Source organism: Chlorocebus sabaeus, chromosome 13, assembly GCF_047675955.1.
Source record: "Chlorocebus sabaeus isolate Y175 chromosome 13, mChlSab1.0.hap1, whole genome shotgun sequence".
Lineage (NCBI taxonomy): Eukaryota > Metazoa > Chordata > Mammalia > Primates > Cercopithecidae > Chlorocebus > Chlorocebus sabaeus.
In genome coordinates this window covers 45,996,426-46,023,869 of record NC_132916.1, presented here as the reverse complement: position 1 = coordinate 46,023,869, position 27,444 = coordinate 45,996,426, and the positions used below count along the sequence as shown (strand labels likewise).

The window sequence follows — 27,444 nt, the reverse complement described above, 5'->3', positions numbered from 1 at the left end:
GGTAAATATAAAAATTTTGAAATTAAAAAAAGTCTTCTATACTTTTTATACTCTCTCCTTTGTATGCTAGGGAGAAGTTGAACGGTCTAGGAAACTTGTTAAGTCTTTTAAAATTTGCAATTTCTTGGCTAAAACACAAAATGCCATTTGAGGTCATTCTTTCCAACTGAGTCACTGACTCAGGGCTCAGAGCATGGTGCTTAAATGTCAATGGAGACAAGCCCTCTGACTGTGATCCTCATTGCCATGATACAGTCTCATGTTCTGGATACTCCCATTCTTATAAAAAGCAACTCTTGCTTATTTATCATGTAGGGGAGAAAATATAATTTCTTTTCTTTCCTTTTTAGGCTCTTCGTTGAGATAGTTTCCTGAAAACAAACATCGGATTAACAAAAGAGACAAGCGGAAGTTTATTAATGCATGTTGTACCCATCATGCAGGAGAGGCCTCAGTTCAAAAGTATTCCTCTCTCAAGGCAGTGGCTTAGGGGACTTGCTTAAATAGTATTTCAACAAAGAACCATCAATCTGATATAGCAGAAAGACAAAAGAGAGAGCAGTTTCAGTCTTTCAAAAGGTAGGAAAACGTAGGAAGACAGTAAAATGTGTCTGCAATTTTTTTCTGTTGCCTCCTGGTGACTTCTCTGGGCAGATAAGCAAGCTCTGTCTCAAAGAAGGATTGATGACCTGCCATCAGGCAAGCAGAGCCTGAGACAGAGTGTTCCCCTGTGTTTTCAGTGTTTGTAATCTAACAATCCTCACTATTTTGGAGAGAAATATTTTGGTTTCCTTCAATAAAAATCTGAGAGTTCCTAATGTAGAAATACTGTGTCTAATTCACTCTTTGATCTTCCCAAGGATCTCCATAGAGCAGGGGACTAATTTAGTGTTTGTTGAATTGGATTTATTTAAGGTTGGCTTTCTTTTCTCTTTACAATTTCATGCTGTGACTTTTACTGTTTTCTTTGTTGTGTGCCTGCATTAGACCACCACTTACTGATTTTTGCACTAGTTAATGGGAGCAGGAGAGTAAAATTGCCTATTTGATTCTGAGCCTGAATCAGATAAATAGTAACATTTTGGAAGCCTCCAGGAAAAGGTAGGAAGCAGAAGGAATGTGCTGTCAGGGATTTTTCTGCCTACTAGGGGATTGGTGCAGTAGAAAAGAAGGTGTAGAAGTAAGATGGGCTTGTTTTCAAACTTCTGCCATTTTCTAGGAGGAGTTTGTCATCTTAAATGGGAAGAACAAGGCTTACCCTTAGGAATGTTGGGAAGATGAAATAAAATGTTACACATAAAGCGTCCAGGATAATGCCAAATGTACAAATGGTAGCCATTAAAATCTGAACCAGAAAGATTATGGTATTACAAAATAAGAGATTTTTTTTTAGGTTACATTGCTTGCTTAGAAATTACTCACTCTTTCAAAATAGGTTTCAATTGTCCCCTTTCACTTCCATGATATGTGAAGAAAGCTGACCCCATCCAGAGAACTCACCCACCATGGAGAAGACAGCTGAGTACTACACCATTACACAGAGCAACTCCCTGCCACTGTCAGGGTTGGTAAGCTATGCCAGAGCCTACATTGCTGATTAACATGTTAGAAGCAAGTAGTATCCCTTAGAAATCAATCAATAAAGATAAAATCTTGAGGAATTCCTCTGATAAAAGACAAAGAGGTACACATTGGCTTGTAAAATAGAATTCAACTGTAAAAGTAACATATGAAAAAATGATACAGATTAACAATTTTTTTTAAAGGCAGATAAAAATTCACAAGTCAAGTGCAAATGAAAGAAATCTCAAAATACAATTAAATGTGAAAGATGTCTCCCTTCCGGGAGGTGAAACTTAATTATTCCCACCCTAAATCTTTAAATATGGACTGTTCTTAATGATTTGCTTCCAAGGAATCAAATACGAAGAAAGAGAAAAAGAGGGGAGACAGGAAGGAGAAGAAACTTTACAGTAGAGAAAACTATCCAACACTATCTTGCCCAGGTATGAAGGATAACATCACCAGTAATAAGTCACGTCTCCAGTCTAACCATGAGAAGAACGTGAGATAAATCTTCCTCTCTACTAAATAACTGATCACTGTTCCTTAAAACTTTCAAGATCTCATACACACACACACACAGAGAGAGAGAGAGAGAGAGAAAAGATTAAGAAACTGTCACAGACCAGAAGAGATTAAGCAGACACAACAAGTTCAACAAGTACATGTAATGTGGTATTACTACATGGGATTCTGGAATAGAGAAAAGATACTAGTTTAAAAAATAATAATAACAACTTGTGAAATCTGAATAAAGTCTGAGGTTTAGTTAGTAGTAATGTACCAATATTTTCTTACTGTGACAAATGTATCATGGTAATGTAAGATATCAGTAATAGGAAAAATGGCGGGGAAAGGTATTATCTTAATAACTTTTTAAAAAATCTAAAGCTATTCTAAAATGAAAAGATGATTTTGACCCATTGTGAAAAGCAATGTGGTGATTCCTTAAAGACCTAAAAACAGAACTACTATTGAACCCAGCAATCCCATTATTGAGTATATACCCAAAGAAATATAAATCATTCTATTACATCAGACACATGCACATATATGTTCATTGCAGCACTATTCACAATAGCGAAGATACGGAATCAACCTAAATGTCCATCAGTGGCAGACTGGATAAAGAAAAATTTGGTACATATACACCATGGAATACTATGCAGACATAAAAAAAGAATGAGATCATGTCCTTTGGAGGGACATAAATGGAGCTGGAGGTCAATATCTTTAGCTAACTAATGCAGGAACAGAAAACCAAATACTGTATGTTCTCACTTATAAGTAGGAGCTAAATGATGAGAGAGGAACAGCAGACACTGGGATCCAACAGAGGGCTGAGGTTGGGATGAGGGAGAGGATCAGGAAAAATAACTAATGAGTACTTGGCTTAACACCTGGCTGATGAAATAATCTCTATAACCACCCCCATGACACAGGTTTACCTATATAACAAACCTGCACATGTGCCCCTAAACTTAAAAGTTGAATTTTTAAAAAGATGATTTTGAAAAGGGAAAAGCATTTATTAATCAAGAATGTTTTCATATATTAAATAATACACAATTCACAATAACATTGTAAGAGTCATGACAAACATGGGGATGCAGGATCCAATTATAAAAAGCCAAAGCTTAGAAATACAGGTAAGTAAGGAAAAACACAACCGTAGTGGAAGACTTTCACACTCTTTTCTCAGCTTTTCATCTCAAATAAGCAAAATGTAATATTTAATTGTATTTTATGCAAATGAAATTTAATACTTATTTGTACAAAATACAAAAATTTAATACTTATTTGTATTTTAAATTTAAAGAGAGTGAGAATAAAATAATGCAGTTGATTTAGGATACGATATCTATACTAAGGTTTGTACAATAGTTAATCATACACTAGGACATAATAAAAACTGTATATTCCCAAAAGTTGAGAATGAATAGACTGAAGTAGCTGGCTACAATAAAATTAACCCACACACATAAAGTTGAATGACAAACGACCAAAAACACAAAAACACTTAAGTTTTAAAATATTCTCTGGCAAAAAAAGAAAGATTAAAATAAAAATCAAGATACTAATGCAGGTCAGTTTTAAAATTCAAACAATGAAATCTTACATGTCAAAAAACATGGGATGTGACCAAAGCAGAATTTAAGCAAGAATTCTGTTTTAAATATGTAACATTTTTATTTTTAAGGCTGAATAGTATTCTGTATGTATCCATTTTCTTTATCCATTCATCCACGGATGGACACTTAGGTTTATTCCACATTTTAGCTACTATGAATAGTGTAGCAACGAACATAACAGTGCAGATATTCTTTGACATACTGATTTCTTTTCTTTTGAATATATACCCAGTGTGGAGTTGCTGGATCATATGATAGTTATATTTTTAATTTTTTGAGGAACCTCCATCCTGTCTTCCACAATGGCTGTACTAATTTACATGATCACCAATAGTGTACTAGAGTTCCCTTTTCTTCACATTCTCACCAATGTGTTACCTTTTTCAAAACAGCTATTCTAACACGTGTGAAGTAATATCTCATTGTGGTTTTATTTTATATCTCTCTGATATGAGCACTTTTTTCATATACCTATTGGACATATTTGTCTTCTTTTGGGAAATGTCTATTCAAATCCTTTGCCCATTTTCAATTGGGTTATTTGTTCTCTTGCTATTGAACAATGTGATTTCCTCTATATTTTAGATATTAACTCTTTATCAGATGTATGGTTTGCAAATACTTTCTCCCATTCCATAGATTCCCAACAACATGGATAAACCTGGAAGACATTATATTAAATGAAATTAGCCAGGCCCGGAAATACTAACACCATATGATGTTGCTTACATGCGGAATCTAAAAAAGTCTAACTCATGCTAGGAGAGAGAAGAGTGGTGGCTATCAGGGGCTGGTGGTGGGGAAAGTAAAGAGATTGAGGAGATGATGGTCAAAAGATACACAATTTCAATTACACCACAAGAGGAGTAAGTTTAAGAGGTCTAATGTACCACATGGTGATTATAGTTGATAACAATGTATTGTATACTTGAAAGTTGCTAAGAAAGTGGATTTTAAGTGTTCTGACCACAAATAAATATGTGAGGTAATGCATGTTAATAAGCTTTATGTAACCATTTCACAATGTATACATATTTTAAAACATCATTTACACTATAAATATGTAAAATTTTGTCAATTAAAAAAATAAGCAGATTATATTATATATATAAAGTTTTCAATATTCAGAAGATATTGAAAGAATGTAAAGGCACCAACCATATATTCAACTCAAACACTCAGGGGAAAAATTCAACAAAACAAACTCTAAGGAGGACAACTGTAGGTACTAAAGCAGAAATCCAGCATTTGAAAATCTAAAGATAGTAGAATTAATAAACTCAAGATATAAATCTTTAAGGAAAAACTATAAACTTTTATAAATATAATTTAAAAACTATGGAGAAAATTCAAAATTAAGAAAAAGAGGGAAAACAACAGAATATGAAAGGCCAGTTATGGAGGCTGACGCCTGTTATCCCAACCCTTTGGGAGGCCAAGCAAGGAAGACGTCTCGAGACCAGGAGTTTGAGACCATGAAGAACTTTATGTCTATAGAGGCAAATATCTCAACATGAAAGATTTTCTACACAATATGTTACTGAAATTTTTTCAACAATAATATGAAAACCTAAAGTATTAAATAGTCATGTTATAACTTGACCAGTCTATATTTGTGACCGAATAGAACATTAGTAGATTTGCTATGTGTTACTCAAACTTTCCTTCTAGGCAGTAACCGAGTCTGAAGTTCTAAAACCATGTGTCTGATATGAAAGTCATTGGGGCTGGTTCTTGCTTGTAATCATGGACTAAAGAGAATTTGGATCCCAAATAGCGGGCACAAGTGGGCTCTGAAGTCCATGAGAACAAGAACTAAGTCCAAATAAAAGGGTATGTAACTTATGAAAGGCAAAATGAAGCTAAGGGTTTTTTGGCAGGGCCTAGAAAGGTGGTCAAGAAGAAACCAAGCCACAGGTAGGGTTAAGAGGTATTAATGGCTCTAGCAATACCACTACTGGGTATCTACCCAAAGGAAAAGAAGTCATTATATGAAAAAGACACTTGCACATGCGTGTTTATAGCAGCACAATTCACAGTTTCAAAAATATGGAACCAGCCTAAATGGCCATCAATCAATGGAGTGGATAAAGTGTGAGATATATATATATATGTATGTATATGATATTTTCATAAAAAGTGTTTCGTGTTCACAGTTAAGTCATCTTTGCTAACTTCCTTTTGCCTATAGTAATTCAGGAGTTCCAAAGGCCTCTCTTAATTTTGTACTGCCTTTCTGTCTTATAGTTCAAGCTGATACAATTTCTTATAAAACCTTATGGGCTTTATTTTTATCAATTTACTTTCTACTCTTTTAGATAAAAGCCTTCAACATATATTTGTAAGATAGGCCCTCTCTATCTCAGGCTTTGGGCTAGATATGTAAGTTTGTGTGAATTCAGTGTAATAGAAGCCGTGTGTGGATGAAGCTGCCTGAAGTGACAGAATAAATAGAGTGCTTATGACCAAACCTGTGTGTCAACCCCTTCAAAAAAACAATAAAATTAAAAATTAAAGAAAATCTGGGTCATTTTCATTTACAATGAATATGATAGGTCAAGATTTATGTTTTATCCTTGAAACATAAAATGTCCTCATAAATAAAATTGAAATTGTTGACATTTGCGAGGAAAAATTACTATAAGAATTGCTATATACCGAATGTCAAAATTCATATGTTGGAATCCTAACTCCCAATGTGACAGTTTAGGAGGTGAGACTCTTGGAAGGTGAGTAGGTCATGAGGGTGGAGCCCTCATGAGTGGGGTTAGTGACATAAAATGGATCTCAGAGAGCTCTCTCACTGTCTTTCTACCATGTAAAGATACAACGAGAAGTTGACAGTCTGTGATACGGTTTGGATCTTTGTCCCCACACAAATCTTATGTTGAATTGTAATTCCTAATACTGGGGGAGGGACCTGGTGGGAGGTGATTGGATCATGGGGGCAAATTTCCCCCTTGCTGTTCCCATGATAGTGAGTGAGTTCTCATGAGATCTGATGGTTTAAAAATCTTTGGCACTTCCTCTTCTCTCTCTCTGTCTCTCCTGGCCACGTGAAGACACTACCCCTTCACCTTCTGCCGTGACTGCAAGGTTCCCGAGGTCTTCCCAGCTGTGCTTCCCATGCAGCCTGCAAAACTGTGATCAATTAAACGTCTTCATAAATTACCCCGTCTCAGGTAGTTCTTTATAACAGTGTGAAAATGAACTAATACAGAATATTGGTATCAGAGAAGTGGGGCATTGCTATATAGATACCTGAAAATGTGGAAACAGCTTCAGAACTGGATAACAGACAGAGGTTGGAACAGTTTGGAATGCTCAGAAGAAGACAGGAAGAGGAGGAAAGGTTGGAACTTCCTAGAGACTTGTTCAATAGTTTTGACCAAAATGCTGATACTGATATGGACAACGAAGTCCAGGCTGAGGTGGTCTCAGATGGAAATGAGGAACTTGTTGGGAACTAACAGGAGTAAAGGTCACTTTTGCTATGCTTTAGCAAAGAAACTGGTGGCATTGTGCCATCTCTCTAGAGATCTGTGGAACTATGCATTTGAGAGAGATGATTTAAGTTATTTAGTGAAAGAAATTTCTAAGCAGCAAAGCATTCAAGATGTGATCTGTAGCACTATATTTAGAACTATGGATGGGAATATTCCCCATTCTTGGTTACACTGTAGTGCAAGAAAAATCCTGGCTCTCTCTGTTGCACAACTGACTTACGCCATTCTGCTGTTGCTGTATGGAGTTAAGGAACATGACTGTATTTGATTTTTGAAAACAAACAAATTAAAAATAAAAAATATGTGCTCTGGCTGCTTCTAACAGCATTCACCCATATGCATGAACAAAGAGATTGTCTGAAACTGGAACTTATATTTAAAAGGGAAGCAGAGCATAAAAGTTTGGAAAATTTGCAGCTTGACCGTGTAGTATAAAGGAAAAATCCATTTTCTGGGGAGCTAGCTGCAGAAATTTGCATAAGTAAAGAGAGTGTGATATGGTTTGCCTCCCCATCCAAATCTCATGTTGAATTGTAATTCCCAATGTTGGAGGAGGGACCTGGTGGGAGGCAACTGGATCATGGGGCAGATTTCCTCCGTGCTGTTCTCATGATACTGAGTTCTTACAAGATCTAATGGTTTAAAAGTGCATGGCATGTCCCCCTTTGCTCTCTCTATCCTGCCCCACTCATGCCTGCTTCCCCTTTGCCTTCTGCCATGATTTTAAGTTTTCTGAGGCCTCCCCAGCCATGCTTCATGTACAGCCCACAAAACTGTGAGTTAGTTAAACCTCTTCATAAATTACCCAGTCTTGGGTAGTTCTTTATAGCAGTATGAGAATGAAATAATACAGTCAGCAACCATGAAGAAGGCCCTCACCAGAACCCAACCATGCTGGCACCTTTATATTAGACATTGAGCCTCTAGACCTGTGAGAAATAAATTTCTGTTGCTTATAAGCCACCCAATCTACGCTACTTTGTTATAGCACTCAAAGGAACTGTGTTATAGCACACAGGAAAGTGTCTCTCTGTGTGTGTATATACAGAGAGAGTGTATACAGAGAGAGTGTGTGTATAGAGAGAGAGAGTAATCTCAGAAAATGAAATATAAAGAACCTTGAAAAAAGGTTAGAAGAATTGCTAACTAGAATAACCAGTTTAGAGAAGAACATAAATGACCTGATGGAGATGAAAAACACAGCACGAGAACTTCATGAAGCATACACAGGTATCAACAGCTAAATCGATTAAGCAGAAGAAAGGATATCAGAGACTGAAGATCAACTCAAAGAAATACAGTGAGAAGACAAGGTTATAGAAAAAAGAGTGAAAAGAAATAAAGACTCTGAGAAATATAGGTCTATGTGAAAAGACAAAATCCATGTTTGATTGGTGTACCTGAAAGTGACGGGGAGAATGGAGTCAAGATGGAAAATATTCTTCAGGATATCATCCAGGAGAACTTCCCCAAACTAACAAGGCAAACCAACATTCAAATTCAGAACATACAGAGAACACCACAAAGATACTCCTCGAGAAGAGCAACCCCAAGACACATAATCATCAGATTCACCAAGGTTGAAATGAAGAAAAAAATGTTAAGGACAGCCAAAGAAAAAGGTCAAGTTACCCACAAAGGGAAGCCCTTCAGACTAACAACAGATCTCTCAGCAGAAACCCTACAAGCCAGAAGAGAGAGAGGGCTAATATCAAACATTCTTTTTTGTTTTTTGTTTTTTCTTTTTTCTATTTTCTTTTTTAAGACAGAGTATCGCTCTGTAGCTCAGGCTGGAATGCAGTGGTGTGATCTTGGCTCACTGCAATCTCTACCTCCCAGGTTCACACCATTCTCCTGCCTCAGCCTCCTGAGTAGCAGGGAATACAGGCGCTCACTACAATGTCCAACTAAATTTTTTTTTTTTTTTTGTATTTTTAGTAAAGACAGGGTTTCACCATGTTAGCCAGGATGGTCTCGATCTCCTGACCTTGTGATCCACCTGCCTCAGCCTCCCAAAGTGCTGGGATTACAGGCATGAGCCACCATGCCCAGCCTCAACACTCTTAAAGAAAAAAATTTTCAGACTGGGTGCAGTGGCTCACGCCTATAATCCCAGCACTTTGGGAGGCTGAGGTGGGCGGATCATGAGGTCAGGAGTTGGAGACCAGTCTAACCAACATGGTGAAACCCTGTCTTTACTAAAAATACAAAAATTAGCCGGGCATGGTGGCACACACCTCTAATCCCAGCTACTCAGGAGGCTGAGGCAGGAGAATCACTTGAACCCGGGAGGCAGAGGTTGTGGTTAGCCAAGATCATGCCACCGCACTGCAGCCTGGGTGACAGAGTGAGACTCCATCTCAAGAAAGAAAGGAAAAAAAAAGAATTTTCAAACCAGAATTTCATATGCCAACAAACTAAGCTTCATAAGTGAAGGAAAAATAAAATCCTTTAGAGAAAAGGAAATGCTGAGAGATTTTGTCACCAACAGGCCTGCCCTACATGAGGTCCCAAAGGAAGCACTACACATGGAAAGGAACAACTGGTACCAGCCACTGCAAAAACATACCAAATTGTAAAGACCATCAATGCTATGAAGAAACTGCAACAACTAATGGGCAAAATAACCAGCTAGCATCTTAATGGCAGAATCAAATTCACATGCAACAATATGAACCTTAAATGTAAATGGGCTAAATGCCCCAATTAAAAGACACAGACTGGCAAATTGGATAAAGAGTCAAGACCCATTGGTGTGCTGTATTCAGGAGACCCATCTGACATGCAAACACATAGGCTTAAAATAAAGGGATTTGCCAAGCAAATGGAAAGCAAAAAAAGCAGGGATTGCAATCCTTGCCTCTGATAAAACAGACTTTAAACCAACAAAGCTAAAAAGAGACAAAGAAGGTCATTACATAATGGTAAAGGGATCCATGCAACAAGAAGAGCTATCCTAAATATACATGCACCCAATACTGGAGCATCCAGATTTCTAAAGCAAGTTCTTAGAGATCTACAAAGAGACTTAGACTCCCACACAATAATAGTAGGAGACTTTAACACCCTACTGTCAGTATTAGACAGATCAGTGAGACAGAAAATTAACAAGGATATCCAGGACTTGACCTCAGCTCTGGACCAAGCTGACCTAAAAGACATCTACAGAACTCTCCACCCCAAATCAACAGAAAGTACATTCTTCTCAGCACCACATCATACTTATTCTAAAATTGACAACATAATTGAAAATAAAACACTCCTCAGAAAATGCAAAAGTATGGAAATCATAACAAACAGTCTCTCAGACCACAGTGCAATCAAATTAGATCTCAGGATTTAAAAACTCACTCAAACCCTCACAACTACATGGAAACTAAACAACCTTCTCCTGAATGACTACTAGGTAACCTAAATAATGAAATGAAGGCAGACATAAAGATATTCTTTGAAACCAATGAGAACAAAGACAAAAAGTACCAGAATCTCTGGGACATATTTAAAGCAGTGTGTAGAGGGAAATTTATAGCACTCAATGCCCACAAGAGAAAGCACGAAAGATCTAAAATCGATACCCTAACATCACAATAAAAAGAACTAGAGAAGAAAGAGCAAACAAATACAAAAGCTAGCAGAAGACAAGAATAACTAAGATCAGAGCAGAACTGAAGGAGATAGAGACATGAAAGACCCTTCAAAAAATCAATGAACCCAGGAGCTAGTTTTTTGAAAAGATCAACAAAATAGAGAGACTACTAGTCAGACCAATAAAGGAAATACAGAGAATAATCAAATAGATGCAATAAAAAATGATAAAGAGGATATCACCACCCATCCCACAGAAATACAAACTACCATCAGAGAATACTATAAACACCTCTATGCAAATAAGCTAGAAAATCTAGAAAAAAATGGACAAATTATTGGACACATACACCTTCCCAAGACTAAACCAGGAAGAAGAAGAATCCCTGAGTAGGCCAAGAACAAGTTCTGAAATAGAGGCAGCAATTAATAGCTACCAACCAAAAATAGCCCAGGACCAGACAGATTCACAGTTGAATTCCACTGGAAGTACAAAGAGGAGTTGATACCCTTCCTTCTGAAACTATGCCAAACTATAGATAAAGAAGGACTCCTCCCTAACTCATTTTATGAGGCCAGCATCATCCTGATACCAAAACTTGGCAGAGACGCAACAAAAAAAGAAAATTTCAGGCCTATCCCTGATGAACATCGATGTGAAAATCCTCAATAAAATGCTGGTCAAGAGATTCCAGCAACACAGCAAAAAGCTTATCCACCATGATCAAGTCAGCTTCATCTCTGGGATGCAAGGCTGGTTCAACATATACAAATCAATAAACATAATTGATCACATAAGCAGAATCAATGATAAAAACCACATGGTTATCTCAATAGATGCAGGAAAAGCCTTTGATAAAATTCAACAGCCCTTCATGCTAAAAATTCTCAACAAACTAGGCAGTGAACAAATGTATCTCAAAATAATAAGAGTTATTTATAACAAACCCACAGCCAATATCATACTGAATGGGCAAAATCTGGAAATATTCCGTTTGAAAACCAGCACAAGACAAGGATGCCCTCTCTCACCACTCCTATTCTACATAGTGTTGGAAGTTCTGGCAAGGGTAATTAGGCAAGAGAAAGAAATAAAGAGTATTCAATTAGGAAAAGAGGAAGTCAAATTGTCTCTATGTGCAGATGACATGATTGTATATTTAGAAAACCCCAATGTCTCAGCCCAAAATCTCCTCAAGCAGATAAGCAACTTCAGCAAAGTCTCAGGATACAAAATCAATGTGCAAAAAATCACAAGCATTCCTATACACCACTCCCATTCACAACTGGTACAAAGAGAATAAAATACCTTGGAATACAACTTACAAGGGATATGAAGGACCTATTCAAGGAGAACTACAAACCACTGCTCAAGGAAAGAAGAGAGGACACAAACAAATGGAAAAACATTCCATGTTCATGGATAGGAAGAATCAGTATCGTGAAAATGATCATACCACCCAAAGTAATTTACAGATTCAATGCTATCCCCATCAAGCTAACATTGACATTCTTCACAGAATTGGAAAAAACTACTTTAAATTTTATATGGAACCAAAAAAGAGCCTGCATAGTCAAGACAATCCTAAGCAAAAAACAAAGCTGCAGGCATCACGCTACCTGACTTCAAACTATACTACAATGCTACAGTCACCAAAACAGCATGGTCCTGGTACCAAACAGATATATAGATCAATGGAACAGAACAGAGGCCTCAGAAATAACATCACATATCTACAACCATTTGATCTTTGGAAAACCTGACAAAAACAAGCAATAGGGAAATGATTCCCCATTTAATAAACGGTGTTGGGGAAACTGGCTAGCCATATGCAGAAAGCTGAAACTGGATCTTTTCCTTACATCTTATACAAATATTAACTCAAGATGGATTAAAGACTTAAATGTAGACCAAAAACCATAAAAATTCTAGAAGAAAAGAGGCAATACCATTCAGGACATAGGCATAGGCAAAGATCTTATTACTGAAACACCAAAAGCAATGGCAACAGAAGCCAAAATTGACAAATGGGATCTAATTAAACTAAAGACATTCTGCACAGCAAAAGAAACTACCATCAAAGTGAACAGGTAACCTACAGAATGAGAAAAATTTTGCAATCTATCCACCTGACAAAGGGCTAATATCCAGAATCTACTAAGAACTTAAACAAATTTACAAGAAAAAAACAAACAACTGTTGGGAACAAGTCCCACAAAATCTAGCCATAAACTGGCCCCAAAACTGGCCATAAATAAAATCTCTGCAGCACTGTGATATGTTCATCATGGCCATAACGCCTATGCTGGAAGGTTGTGGGTTTATGGGAATGAGGGCAAGGAACACCTGGCCCACCCAGGGCGGAAAACCACTTAAAGGCCTTCTTAAGTCACAAACAATAGCATGAGCGATCTGTGCCTTAAGGACATGCTCCTGTTGCGGTTAACTAGCCCAACCTATTCCTTTAATTTGGCCCATCCCTTCGTTTCCCATAAGGGATATTTTTAGTTAATTTAATATCTACAGAAACAATGCTAATGACTGACTTGCTGTTAATAAATATGTGGGTAAAATCTCTGTTTGGGACTCTCAGCTCTGAAGACTGTGAGACCCCTGATTTCCCACTTCACACCTCTATATTTCTGTGTGTATGTCTTTAATTCCTCTAGTGCCACTGGGTTAGGGTCTCCGCTACTGAGCTGGTCTCTGCAAACAAACCCATCAAAAGGTGGGCAAAGAATGTGAACAGATACTTCTCAAAATAAGACGTTTATGCAGCAAACAAACATATGAAAAAAGGCTCATCATCATTGGTCATTAGAGAAATCCAAATCAAAACCACAGTGAGATATCATCTTACACCAGTTAGAATGGTGACCATCAAAAAGTCAGGAAACAACAGATGCTGGAGAGTATGTGGAGAAATAGGAACGCTTTTACACTCTTGGTGGAGTGTAAATTAGTTCAACCATTGTAGAAGACAGTGTGGTGATTACTCAAGGATCTAAAACTAGAAATACCATTTGACCCAGCAATCCCATTACTGGGTATATACCCAAAGGATGATAAATCATTTTACTGTAAAGACACACACACATGTATGCTTATTGTGGCACTGTTCACAATAGCAAAGACTTGGAACCAACCCAAATGCCCATCAATGTTAGACAGGATAAACAAAATGTGGCCCATATACACCACGGAATACTATGCAGCCATATAAAGGATAAGTTCATGCCCTTTGCAGGGACATGAATGAAGCTGGAAACCATCATTCTCAGCAAACTAACACAAGAACAGAAAACCAAACACTGCAGGTTCTCACTCATAAGTGAGAGCTGAACAATGAGACACCAGGAGGGGAACATCACACACTGGGGCCTGTCAGGGGTTGGGGGTGGGGTAGGGAAGGGATACCATTAGGAGAAATACCTAATGTAGATGATGGGCTGATGGGTGCAGCAAACCACTGTGGCACATGTATACCTATGTAACAAACCAGCACGTTCTGCACATGTACCCCAGAATTTAAAGTATAATTTAAAAATTTTTTTAAAAGAATTTTAAAGTTAATAACGATTATGCTTTAATGAAATAGACACAAGATCACAATAATAATGACCACATAAAAGATGGTTCAAATTTAGTTTAAAATATACATGAACTAAATTTCAGGAGGAATTTATCAAAATGTTAACATTTTTATCTCTGTGCGATGCGATTATGGATGACTTTTATGTCCTTTTTTCTATTTAGTTTCTTCCCCCATAGTAAGAATATTACTTAAATAAACAGAAAGCCAAAACACACACACACACACACACACACACACACAAAATAAAAATGAGCTTAAAATATGTGGTACCTTAAGATTTTTCTTTGAACAGTTGCACAAGCAAAGACAGTACTTAGTAGTAAAGCCTCTAAGGAAAAAGTGGACATCTCAGCACAGATGGCAGGATAAAAATGTAATATGGGGAGCACAAAAAATATGCAGACTGAATCAAAACAGAGACAATTCCCTTAAGTAGGTGAGCTTTTAAAAATTGGGCACAGAAACCATTCATTCATACCAGATCTTGCCCAGAAGCATTGAAAGAAAAACAGTGGAAGACAATGACGGGGATTTGGGAAGAGGAGAATGAGAAGCCAGTGCCCTGCTGCCTGCCACCCTTTATCCACACCTGCCTCTCTCCTCTGCCCCAGGGCTCCCAGCAGCAGGCTCAGTAGATGCATTAGGTCCAAGCAACACAATTTGAAAAATCAACATCATCATCTTAGGTTAGATCTACTATCAGTCACTCCCTATTAAAGATGAGCTAGAAATGATCAGAATTCACAGTATAATCTTTGTGGTTTACTACATATGAAAATTTAAGAACACTTATGCTAGTCTCATGACACTAAGGCTTGGTTTATTAATTGTCCACAAATTTATTCGTCCTGTCTGTTAAAACCTTATTTAAAAAATATTATTTGGGGCCGAGTGCGGTGGCTCACGCCTGTAATCCCAGCACTTTGGGAGGCCAAGGCAGATGGATTGCCTGAGGTCAGGAGTTCGAGACCAGCCTGGCCAACATGGTAAAGCCCCGTCTCTACTAAAAATACAAAAATTAGCCAGGCGTGGTGGCATGCACTTGTAAACCCAGCTACTCGGGAGGCTGAGGCAGGAGAATCACTTAAACCCGGGAGACAGAGGTTGCAGTGAGCCAAGATCATGTCATTGTACTCCAGCCTGGGTGACAAGAGCAAGATTTCATCTCAAAAAAAAAAAAAAAAAAGTATTCAGCCGGGTGTGGTTGGGTGGCTCACACCTGTATTCCCAACACTTTGAGAGGCCAAGGCAGAAGGACTGCTTGAGTCCAGGAGTTCAAAAACAGTCTGGGCAACATAGAACCCATCTCTACAAAAAATTAAAAAATTAGCCAGATATGGTGGTGTGCACCTGTGGTCCCTGCTACTCAGGACACTGGGGTGAGAGGGAGGATTGCTGGAGTACAGGAATTTGAGGCTGCAGTGGACTATAATCACACCACTGCATTCTAGCCTGGGCAACAGTGAGACCCTGTCTCATAAAAATACATTTAAAAATTCATGTGTATATTATTCTAGGTATTAGGATTTATAGGTACTTGGTCTAGAAGGATGCTTCCTGATCGTTAGAGTTACCCAGAGTAAGAAAAACAGAAGGAATACATGTGAGTGAATCTGACAAAAGCTGTAGGACTGAGATGTCAAGTCAGTTTTGGCTTGAGCACACTTGGCTGTACTTGACATGAAAGGGAAAAGAGTTCTTCCTGTGTCTGGCCACAGTGAGCCTGGACAAGGTTGTATAATGATGGCAGCAATCAGAGCAGCAGCATGAACCCAGTCACATTGTATCAAAGCTGAGCTTAATCTAGCAACCGTAGCTGCAGTGAGCAGAGGTTTGGAGAGAACTGAAGCACTTGGATAGATCTTGCTTACTGAATATATTAAAACTTTTCAGAGATTTCAACAGCTGGCCTTTCCTCATTATTGTATCAATGGCTGCAGTAGAAATAAATGTGGACATCTCTTTCAACTGTATGGGAAACAATAGCACAGAAGCATATTCTAGAACTATGCTGCCCAATGTGAATGGAGACCTGGACCTGCCCCACTAACTCCACCTCTCCCAAGCAGCCCATGTGATGCTCAGTATGCATGAGGACAAAGGGGAAACATCGCAGGCTGACCCGGGGAGGGGGAGTCATCTGCGGGTACAGCTATGCCCAGTGGCACATTAGCCACACCTTGCGATTAAGCTCTCAAATTTTGGCTAGTTTGAATTGAAGTGTAAAGTACATATCAGATTGCAAAGACTTAGCATAGGAAAAAAATGTAAAATATCTCAATAATTTTCATATTGATTACATATTGAAATGACTTTTTTTGATATTTTAAGCTAAATAAAATATATTGGAACAATACAGTCAGGATGGACAAAGTTGACCCGAAGAAAACTAAGGGCAAGATGTCCACCTATGCCTTCTTTGTGCAGATGGGCAGAGAAGAACATAAAAAGAAAAGTCTAGAGTTCCCTATTCATTTTACAGAATTTTCCAAGAATTGCTCTGAGAGGTGGAAGACAATGTCTGGGAAAGAGAAGTCTAAATTTGACGAAATGGCAAAGGCAGATAAAGTACACTATGATTGAGAAATGAAGAATTACGAACCAGTTAAGGAAGGCAGGAAGAACCCTAATGCCCCCAAAAGGCCACCATCTGGATTCTTTCTGTTCTGTTCAGAATTCTGCCACAAGATCAAATCCACAAACCCTGACATCTCTATTGGAGACGTGTCAAAAAGCTGGGTGAGATGTGGAATAACTTAAATGACAGTAAAAGACAGTAAAAAGCAGCCTTACATCACCAAGGTGTCACAGCTGAAGAAGCGTGAGAAGGATGTTGCTGACTGTAAGTCTAAAGGAAAGTTTGATGGCCCAAAGCGTTCCACTAAAGTTGCCTGGAAAAAAGTGGAAGAGGACAACAAAGAAAATGAGGAGGAAGAAAAGAAAGAGGAAGAGGAGGAGTAAAAAATTTCAAAAACTCTTTGTCTCCTTGTGAATACCTTAGAGCAGCAGTCTCCAACCTTTTTGGAACCAGGGACCGGTTTTGTGGAAGACCATTTTTCCACGGATGGGTGGGGGGATGGTCTTTGGGATGATTCACACACATTATATTTATTGTGCACTTCATTTCTATTATTATTACATTGTAATATATAATGAAATAATTATACGACTCACCATAACGTAGAATCAGTGGGAGCCGAGAGCTTGTTTTTCTGCAACTAGACAGTCTTTCTGGGGGTGATGGGAGGCAGTGACAGATCATCAGGCATTAGTTAGATTCTCATAAAGAGCAGACAACCTAGATCCCTCGTATGCACGGTTCACAACACGGTTTATTCTCCTATGAGAATCTAATGCTGCTGCTGATCTGACAGGAGGCGGAGCTCAGATAGTAATGTGAGCCATGGGGAGTGGTTGTAAATACAGATGAAGCTTTGCTCACTTGCCGCTCACCTCCTGCTGTGTGCCTGGTTCTTAACAGGCACATAGATAACATACACTGTTATCTGTCTATGGCCCAGGGGTTGGAGACCCCTGCCTTAAAGTAGGGGAGAGCTGTAATTGACACATCTCCTATTTGAGAAGTGTCTATTGCCCTCATTAGTTTTAATTACAAAGTTTGATTACGATCATATTGTTGTCTCTCAAACTAGAAACTGTTCACATGAAGTGGCCAAGTGGGTCTAGAGCACCCTGAAACTGTATCAAAGTTGTACATATTTCCAAATATTTTTAAAATGAAAAGGCAACTTCATGCTCCCCTCACTCTGTGTGCTTTGTTGTTAGTGTGATCAGGCATTTAAAGGTGCTTCTGGCATTTTTTTTTTAAATTTGGAAGGTAGTGTTAACTACATGGTTATTGGCTAGAAATCCTGAGTTATCAACTGCATATATCTATAGTTTGTAAAAAGAACAAAACAACCAAGACAAACCTTTGATGTTCTTTGTTTGACGTTCAAGCTGTGGTGGAAGACGCCTTTGGGAGTGGCCGTAGCTTAGGCTGTGCACTATGAGGCTGGGCCTGTTGACTGCACTGTGTATTCATTTAGCTTCAGGTTGTCTTGTTTCTGTACCTAATGACATAGCATTCTACTACCATTCCTAGCTGGGAACAAAAGGTGGTCAGCTGGCTTCAGAAGTGTTTACTTTCTGTTTTTGCTTTTTTTTTTTTTCAGTTAAGTGTGGTAGTTTTTAAACCATTTGTTTTTAAACTGTAGAACTTTTCATTGTCAACAAAGCGAAGATTCACTGCATCAATGAAAGTTCAAGAACCTCCTGTACTTAAACATGATCGCCAACATTCTGTTTTTTCTTTTTTGTATGTTTAGAATGCTGAAATATTTTTGAAATTAAATAAACAGCATTATGTTTCAATAATACATTACTAAAATCATTTTCAACGTTTCTGTGACCGTTTTTTAAGTGTGGATACTAGAAAATTTTAAATTATACATGTGGCTTATATTTAAGAAACTGGCATTAAGTTTCTACTGGACAACGCTGCTACAGAGCAAACAGAATTGGGACTGCTGTTGTTAGGCCCTCAGGTCTTATTTGGGATTTTTGTGGAGGGAGGATTCCTTATTTTACGAATGGAGAAAACACAGCTCCATCCTTTTGAGTTCTTGATATTTCAATTGGGGTTTGAGTTTCTTTTTGAAAGCAGGAAATACCAGTTACATTCCATAATAAATGATGGAGATGTGGACTAACCCAAAAATGAACCCAGAGTGAGCCTTTGTTGGCTTGTGCAATGGTTAGAAACTGCATTGAGTCTTTTGATCAAATCGATTCTGTTTTGTTGCCAATATAAAAAGGAGAAAATTATCTAAACAGATTTCAAAATAGGAATGTGGATATTGACCATCAAAATGAGCCTAGGAATACGCCATATCATTGAGAGCTGGTCTGAACTTTTATCTAGAGATATATTCTCTTTCATTTAGGTCCAAACTTCTATGCAGAATAATTTTTTCTGAAATTGAAGATTAATCTTCTGAAGTCTATGAATTCTAACAGAGCATTACATTATATATTTCTTCAAGAGTGTCTTCATTCATCATTTACATATATTTTGAGAGTCTGAGTAACATAACAGTAGATTCTAAGATGGAGTTTACATTATACAGTCCCATACTTCAAGGGCCTTAGCATTTTCATTTGTTTATTCAACAGATATTTATTGAGCACTTACTATGTGCCAGGCAGTCTGCCAGGCATTAGGGGTGCAATAGGAATAAAAAATAGAATAAGATCACTGATCTCCTAAAAATTACAACCTACTGTGGGAGGTAGACATTTATCAAATAATCACATGTGAGAGGTCTCAGAAACAGGGAGCAGGGAGAATTCAAAGCTCAAGTGGAAGGATGAATTGCAGACAGGAGGAAGTACAGCTCCTCCAAATGTAACAGGAGAAGTGATTCCCTGAATCCGGTTGGTTGCAAAACAAGTCAATGTGTTTGATATAAAGTGTATGAGAAGAGAGCAAAACTAGCTGGAATGCTTAGTATATTATTTTATAACTCATCATCTAGGCATGGCTAGTTACTCAAGGTAAGGTTTAATTTAAGATAATGTCCAAGATTTAGAAATAGACTCATCTGTTAGTAAATTGCAGGTTTGGGGTGGCAAGACACATAATAACAGTAGGAGATACTTGGCAGTAGAGACAGGCTTGTCATCACCATCTAGGAAATCTATGATGTACAAAGACTGGGATTCTGTACTGGCAGAAACCCTTCAGTAGATCCAAGCAGCAAGGCAGGATACCATTGCAAAAACTCAAAACACAGGTCAAGATAGAATTCTAGGAATTGAGCATACAGAATGTGAGGACATGGGGAGTTGGAGAAGAGAGAGATAATGACACTCAAGATAAAAACTCAGGTTTAGGAGCCCTGTTATCAGAAATATTCAGAAAATAGCCTTTATTTGTAGAACACTGTGACAGTCCAGTGGCCAGGACTGGCCATATCCTGGGGTAGATTAGCAAGTGTAATCCTGCAATACCATGAGCAGGTGAGCCTGTTAGGGAGCAAGGCTTACTCCCAAGTTCCCCAAGGATGTGGTACTTTAAATAGGTTTTAAAGAAGACTCGTGATTTAGAAAGTTGGAGGTTGGTAACAATGGTCAACACCATGTATAATAAATGCATTGTCCCTTTAATTCTTATAACATTTATACATTTATATATGTATAAATATATTTGTAATATAAAACATACAATATAGGGTTTATATTTTTAATATACAAACCAAGATTGTAAAATATATACTTTATATTTTCTTTTTTTTTTTTGAGACGGAGTCTCACTCTGCCGCCCAGGCTGGAGTACAGTGGCCGGGTATCTGCTCACTGCAAGCTCCGCCTCCTGGGTTTACGCCATTCTCCTGCCTCAACCTCCTGAGTAGCTGGGACTACAGGTGCCGCCACCACGCCCGGCTAGTTTTTTATATTTTTTAGTAGAGACGGGGTTTCACCATGTTAGCCAGGATGGTCTCAATCTCCTGACCTCGTGATCCGCCCGTCTCGGCCTCCCAAAGTGCTGGGATTACAGGCTTGAGCCACTGCACCCGGCCATACTTTATATTTTCTAAATACGTATTTTCTAAACCATACACATACACACACACACACACACACATATATACACATACATAGCTTAATAAATATTCAAATTTGGAGTAAAAATTATGCATAAAAACATTTTAATGATTTTAAAATTATTCACCATTAAGGTAATTTTTTACAACAGAGCTACCAATAGTTTAATGTTACATCTTTCTTAGCTATGATTTCACACACAAAATTCTTCCAAAGACGTCTTCAATAAAGTGAAGTTCTTTAGGTAACTGGGGATGCTGTGAGGCACCCAAGAGTGGAGATTCATCCTGTTGCCCCATCCCATTTTCAACTCTCCCACCGCTCTCCACCCACTATGCATCAGCAAAGTACACTGGACCTCTGTCATAGGCCTCTTCACAGAGGTATGAAAGCCAGAGGGAGACAGAAAGAGGATGAGAGGGAGAAGGGTATATTAACCATGTTGCCAGCATCTGTAAGCTTGATGCTTTAACTATCCTACATGCATATGCCAGACACATCAAATTCTGCGACAACCGGATAATATGCCTGAGTCATCTTGCCTTAGCCTCCTGCCCCTTTTGTCCCCCATCTTCTCAATGGGGTTTCTCCTCCCCAGTGGCACACTGTTCAAAAACAGATGAACTAATTCAGAGTCTATACCCTCAACCACCTCCCTTATCTCACACTCCAAGCCACTATACACCTGCTGTAATCACCTTAGGGCTAGATGCCAGACAACTAGGGACAACCTACATGCCCCAGAACTTACTGGAATTTTCAAGCTCTCCCATTCTAAGCCTGATTGCCCTGCCTTGCCCATTTTTCCCATAGAAACCATGGGGAAGGCTCATGGGCACCAGTTTTCCCCTCTCCCTCTGCTTCGGGACCAACCCTGGCACTTCCCCGTGTGGCCTCTGTGGCATGACCTATATTCCTTCTCTTCGGATCTGAGAGTATAAAAACCACCTTTTCAATGGCAGTTATCTCCTGGTCTGTTGGTTTTACTATGCCTTAATAGTAATAAAATCTATTAAAACCAAAAGGAGATAGGAAGAGGAACAAGGGGCATGGTTAATGACTGATTGTAGTTACTGTAGTTGATAATCTGCATGTTTTTATCTGCTTTGTTGCACCTGAGCAGGGCAAGACGGTTGTCTCCCCTCAAAGTCACAAAACAACAGATCTAAGAAGTTCAGAGGACACCAACCAGGATGAACATAAAAATTCTTATACTTTGGTATATCACATTCAAGATGCAGGAAAACAAAGACGTAAAGCAAAATCTTGAAATAGATGGGAGTGAAGGACTAAGGAAAATTCTCAGGCATCTCTGTGGGTGACACCTTTGAGATAGAAAAAACATGTGAGAAAACTTCCATGCTGAATTCAGTCCTATATTCTTTCTTATTTCTCTATAACCTTCTCCACAGAATTTGCCAGTACCCAGATCCAGGCTTTATTTGAGACCTGGATTCCTACATCTATGTTTTCCTTAAATCTGATGAATTCACTTTTTCATTTTCTTCTTCTTATATAGCTTGAGTACTGCTCCATAATACTTTTTAAAATATTACTAGCCGGGCACAGTGGTTCACGCCTATAATCCCAACACTTTGGAAGGCTGAGGTGGACCACTTGAGCCAGGAGTTCAAGACCATCCTGGACAACAAACGGAGACTCCATCTCTACAAAATAAAATTAAATTAAATTAAATTAAAAATTAGCTATCCATGGTGGTGTGTTCTTGTAGTCCCAGTTACTCAGGAGGCTGAGGTGGGAGGATCGTTTGAGGGCAGGAGTTCAAGGCTGCAGTGCTATGATTAGGCCACTGTACTCCAGCCTGGGTGACAGTGAGAACCTATCTCAAAAAGAATAATAATAATAAAAATAAAAATAATATCACTTCTAGGTTTTGTTTTTTCCTCTGTCACTGATTTTTTACTCCTTTGGGTATTTAAACATGTTAAAATAATAAGGTAATGCGGTTTTCTTGCAGAAGACTAAGAAAGTTGAAACAAAGTCATCTATGATCCTATAGTCCAAAGTTATTCCCTGTTAGAAAGTGATGTTTTCCAGGGTATTTCTGTCTAGACATAACCAAACCTCTTCTGTCTCGAAGTGTAACACATGCTATTTTATACCTCTGAAATATTCTTTCCTCCCATTTTATGTGCTTTCAGCAACAGTAGCTGAGCATGGTGATATGAACCAAAAAGAGCTATCACCTTGGCAGATAATACAGGACACCCCTATGGCTTGGCATGTATATATAACAGCAAGAATATGTCAGCGATGGTACATACCCACTGTCCATCAGTTTATAGGCTCAGGCCTTAACATCAACATTGTGTGCCAGGGAACAGCAGTGGCAGAAGGAGTCTAATTGGGCAGATAGTTTCCTTTCTGCTTAGTGTTGGAATCAGGACAAGTGTCACCCTTCCTAGGGTTCTTGGATTTTTTTTCTTCTTCTTTTTTTTTTCTTCTTTTTCTTTTCTTTTTTTTTTTTTTTTTTTTTTTTTGCCTAGCAGGGAAAGCGAAGTTGGGTCTTAAAGAAAGATATCATTTTGTTTTGTTTTGTTTTCTAAAAAGAGGTACAGGGGAGTAAACGATTGATTGGTGGAGGTAGGGTGGAGATGACTATATTATAACCATATTTGTGTCCTTAACTTTGAAACAGGTCATGCTGGTTCCTACTCGGTGCATGCTCTTAGTATCTGTAGGATGCATTTTTAAAAGCCAAATGACTATCCCATCAAAACCTAAGCCAAGTGTAATGTTGTCTGGTTTTGTCTTTAAAAACAAAACAGATTTTTCACTACTTTCCAATGCGAGCACTAGCTTAACAAACTAACAAAAATTGGGAAACTTCCTTTCTTTCTTCAAATGCTTCTTAACTTCATTTATTCATCTGGGCTAAATTTTTTGTGACTTTTAGAATTACAAAAGAAAACACATAACCCTCCATTAAACAGACTCACCAAATAACACTTCAATTAAGAACAAAGCCAGTATTATGGTAAACAAGCCATGATATATAATACGCCTAATTAACTTCAGTAGATGCAATTATAAAAGATCTCTTTCATGACCCTGGTTGATAAATGTTTAAAGCTATTTACCTGCTTTGCAAATGGACAGTTTTCTATTCAGAGGCTACAAAAAAATTAATTAAATTTAAAAAATTTTAGTAACTGTCATTGTGGAAGGAAAAACCACAAGACATTAAAACTCTTCAATAGAGCCTCTTGTTTTCTAGTGAATTTTCACAAGTATATTGCCTTTTTTGTAAGCTCTCATAGTATAACTTATTTCACCCCTGAGGCTGTCACTTTTTCTCGTGAAAAAGTACAACACAGCTAAGATTTTCATGGTGTACCCAGTTGTACATTAAAAAAAAAAAAACAAAAAAACATGTTCTTAATTATCTACAATTCTAGGAAGAAAAGCAACTACTGTGATTACTCAGGGAACAGAAAATCCTCTCTGTGTTCCTTCTAAGCAACATTGCATAAGATATAAAGAAGAAAACATCTATTTTATTTTGAAATAAGCATCAAAAGAGCTTGCCTGGTGGGATTATAAAAGAGTTCAGTTGGGCTGAGAGTTGCTTAAGCTGGAAGTGCCACACTGCAAGGGAGGGAACAGAAAGAACAGCAGTCCTTTCAGGGGATTACAGGGCAGTGCTGTGAGCCTGAGAGGCTGCATTCAGCTACTGGCTGAAACAAAGGCAGAGCCAGAGCTACTCTTAAGTGGAGGGAGAGTGAATAAAGAAAATGCCTGGCATTCAAAAGCTGCCTCTCAACTGGGATTCAGGATTGTTCTTTTTGTTTTCTAGGCATCAAGAAATCTACAAATGTTTGGAAAATATGTATACTTTTGAGGTGAGCTGAATATGGCTGGGACTTCTGCTTCTCTGGTCTTCAATCTCCAATCTCCTCAGTTAGAAGAGGAAAAATAAAACAGACAGAATGAAAAAGATTGCCATGAGGGAAGTTTCCACTTAAAAATATATATATGGATTGTAATAGAGGTCAAAACCGAGCTTGAACCTCCAAAGTATAGGGATAAGGCTGTGCACTGTGGCTCATGCCTATAATCCCAGCACTTAGGGAGACCAAAGCAGGAGGATTGTTTAAGACCAGGAGATCAAGACCAGCCTAGGCAATAAGTGAGACCTCGTCTCTACAAAAAATTTAAAAATTATCGAGGTGTGGCTGCACTGGCCTGTAGTCCCAGATACTGAGGAGGCTAAGGCAGGATAATCTTTTGAGCCCAGGAGGTTAAGGCTGCAGTGAGCTATGATTGCACCACTACACTCCAGCCTGGGTGACAGAGTGAGACTTTGTCTCCAAAAAAAAAAAAAGAAAGAAAGAAACAATGGTAGGTGTGCTCCTGATTTTGTTCAGTGTTGCCCAATAAACAATCCTTTGTTTGAAGTCTTGCCCATGTCTACCTCTGCCATTAGACTTTCCCAGGCATCTCAGCTCAAAGTGATCTAGATTCATAGCACTTATCGCTAGTATTGCACATATGGCACCAAATACTTATGGCCTTGAATTTTCATTGAGATATGTTGGATTTGAATTGACTTTGAAACATTCTAAGGGAGAATTCCAGCAAAAAATTGTGAACTTAAGTCTGTCACTCAGGAAGGGTGCAGTCTAGAGATATAGAGATAGAAAGGTGAAAATCTTCAGAAAATGGGTGGTAACTAAAACCAGAAGAAAGAACAGGAGTACCTAAATAAAGGTCTGTAAAGTGAGGAAAGAAAGTTCAGAAAGAATTCTTAAGAACATCATTACTTAAGAAGTACATAGTAGAAAAATTAGCGAAAGATAATTGTAAGACGTCAGAAAGAATGGTTAAGATAGCAGAAAGAATGGTTGCTTTATGCAGGTTTTTAGTTTCCCCAAAGAGCGAGGTATTGTATTGTTGATTTCTGTGTTTTCCAGGACACCTATCATAATTTTATGCATGTAGTATGCCCTCAATATTTATTGAACAAGACATGAGGAATAAACACATATAAATATTGTTCTTAGTTCTCTTTTGATTGTTCTGTTCGTAGCATCAACACCAGTACCACTCCTATTCCAGCGTATTTATCTCACCTTTCAGAAGATATTGGGTAACAGCAGGGGGCCTGTTAATGGAGAACTCTGACCTCTAGGGGGAGCTCAAGGAGAAGAGTACTGAATGAGGGTCCAGACCGTCCTCACTGGGTCACTGTAGTAGCAGATTGAGCTTTTGTTGAATTACGAAGGGCTAAGAAGGTCCTGCTTCCACATGGCTCAATCTTTAGTTCTTTTGAAATCATACCTCTCTTTAAATGTCACATGACAGTAAGCGAATCTAGGCTTAAGTCCCACATGGAAAAACTTTCCTAACATGGAAAACCTAAACAAAATGCCAGATAGGATCTATGGGTTAAAATAATGGCCAAAAAACTACATATAGCCACTGAAATGTTTGGCCCAAGGTGTGTGTGTATGTTCAATAATTTGAATAACTTTGGAAGAGGCATAAATTTACCACTCTGCCACAGCCCTAACACTTCTTTCACCTAATACCTGCCCCACTTCACAAATTTATTTCTTACCTTTTTGGTCTCGGTAGGCATTTGAATTTGCAAATATTGTTTAAATTTTTTAAAGTATATTTTTCCAGGTTACATTCTCCAGACTTTCATGGTTAAGATGTAAGTTCAATGTCTCCTAAATTCCTGCATTCTTCACCAGAAAAACAACAAATTGAATTCCTTTCTCTGACAACTTGTTTGATTCCACATAGAGGTTGGCAGAACAGGCAGATGATTGTGTGCATAGGCCACAGAAATTGCTGCAGTCTGTCCTAACTCTTTTGCTTTGGGGTTCTATAACTTCCCTTATTGTATCTACCTCACCAGAGTTGAAATTATGGGAGTATCCCTTTTGAAGAGAATAAATCTGAATCTTTCTTTTGGTTGTGAATCACTATTGTCACCAAAAATTCAATAGAAAGGACAAAGAAGAGCTGAAAACAAAGTATCCAGGACTACGTGTAGGTCCAAGCTTGTTTTTCTTACACTTGAAAAGAAAATAAAGTGTACTGAAGTGAAAGCCCTTCTCCATAGTTCTATGATCAGATCCAAGACAGGAGACTTCACATCTCGCACAAACGAGCGTTCCAAAACAGGAGGGATTAGACAACCACCACGAAGCCGGCACACTGCCACTGGGCTGGATTTCCCAGGGTAGGAAAACAAGCTCTTCTGCTATCCTAAAAGCACAAATATTTCAAGTCTCACCATGGGTAGCCAAGAAAATAGAGGAGAAAAGAGTTTTCCAAACCGTAAACCACCTATTTCTTTGAGGCATATTTTACAAGCTCAAGAAATCCACTGTTTATCTTATCAATACAACCAGAAAAACAATTCATGAAATGTCTACCATATGTTGGGCTCTGCACCTGCACAGAGGTATAAGACAAGGACCC

At 38.3% G+C, this 27,444-nt stretch overlaps 1 long non-coding RNA gene, 1 other non-coding gene and 1 pseudogene across 2 annotated transcripts in view; 2 read left to right on the top strand and 1 right to left on the bottom strand.

Moving 5' to 3' along the window:
- LOC140713240 (uncharacterized) overlaps nucleotides 1-17,731 on the bottom strand; it is a 122,069-nt gene extending 104,338 nt beyond the window's left edge. Inside the window, exon 1 of the long non-coding RNA XR_012095131.1 lies at nucleotides 17,557-17,731. This is a non-coding gene — a long non-coding RNA (uncharacterized lncRNA). The remainder of the gene's footprint in view (nucleotides 1-17,556) is intronic.
- LOC119625512 (small nucleolar RNA SNORA46) lies at nucleotides 7,323-7,459 on the top strand. The gene has a single exon (XR_005241704.1). It is a non-coding gene; the product is annotated as a small nucleolar RNA SNORA46 (small nucleolar RNA).
- Nucleotides 16,747-17,381, top strand: LOC103240458 (high mobility group protein B3 pseudogene; annotated as a pseudogene).
- Nucleotides 17,732-27,444: the final 9,713 nt, after the last annotated feature.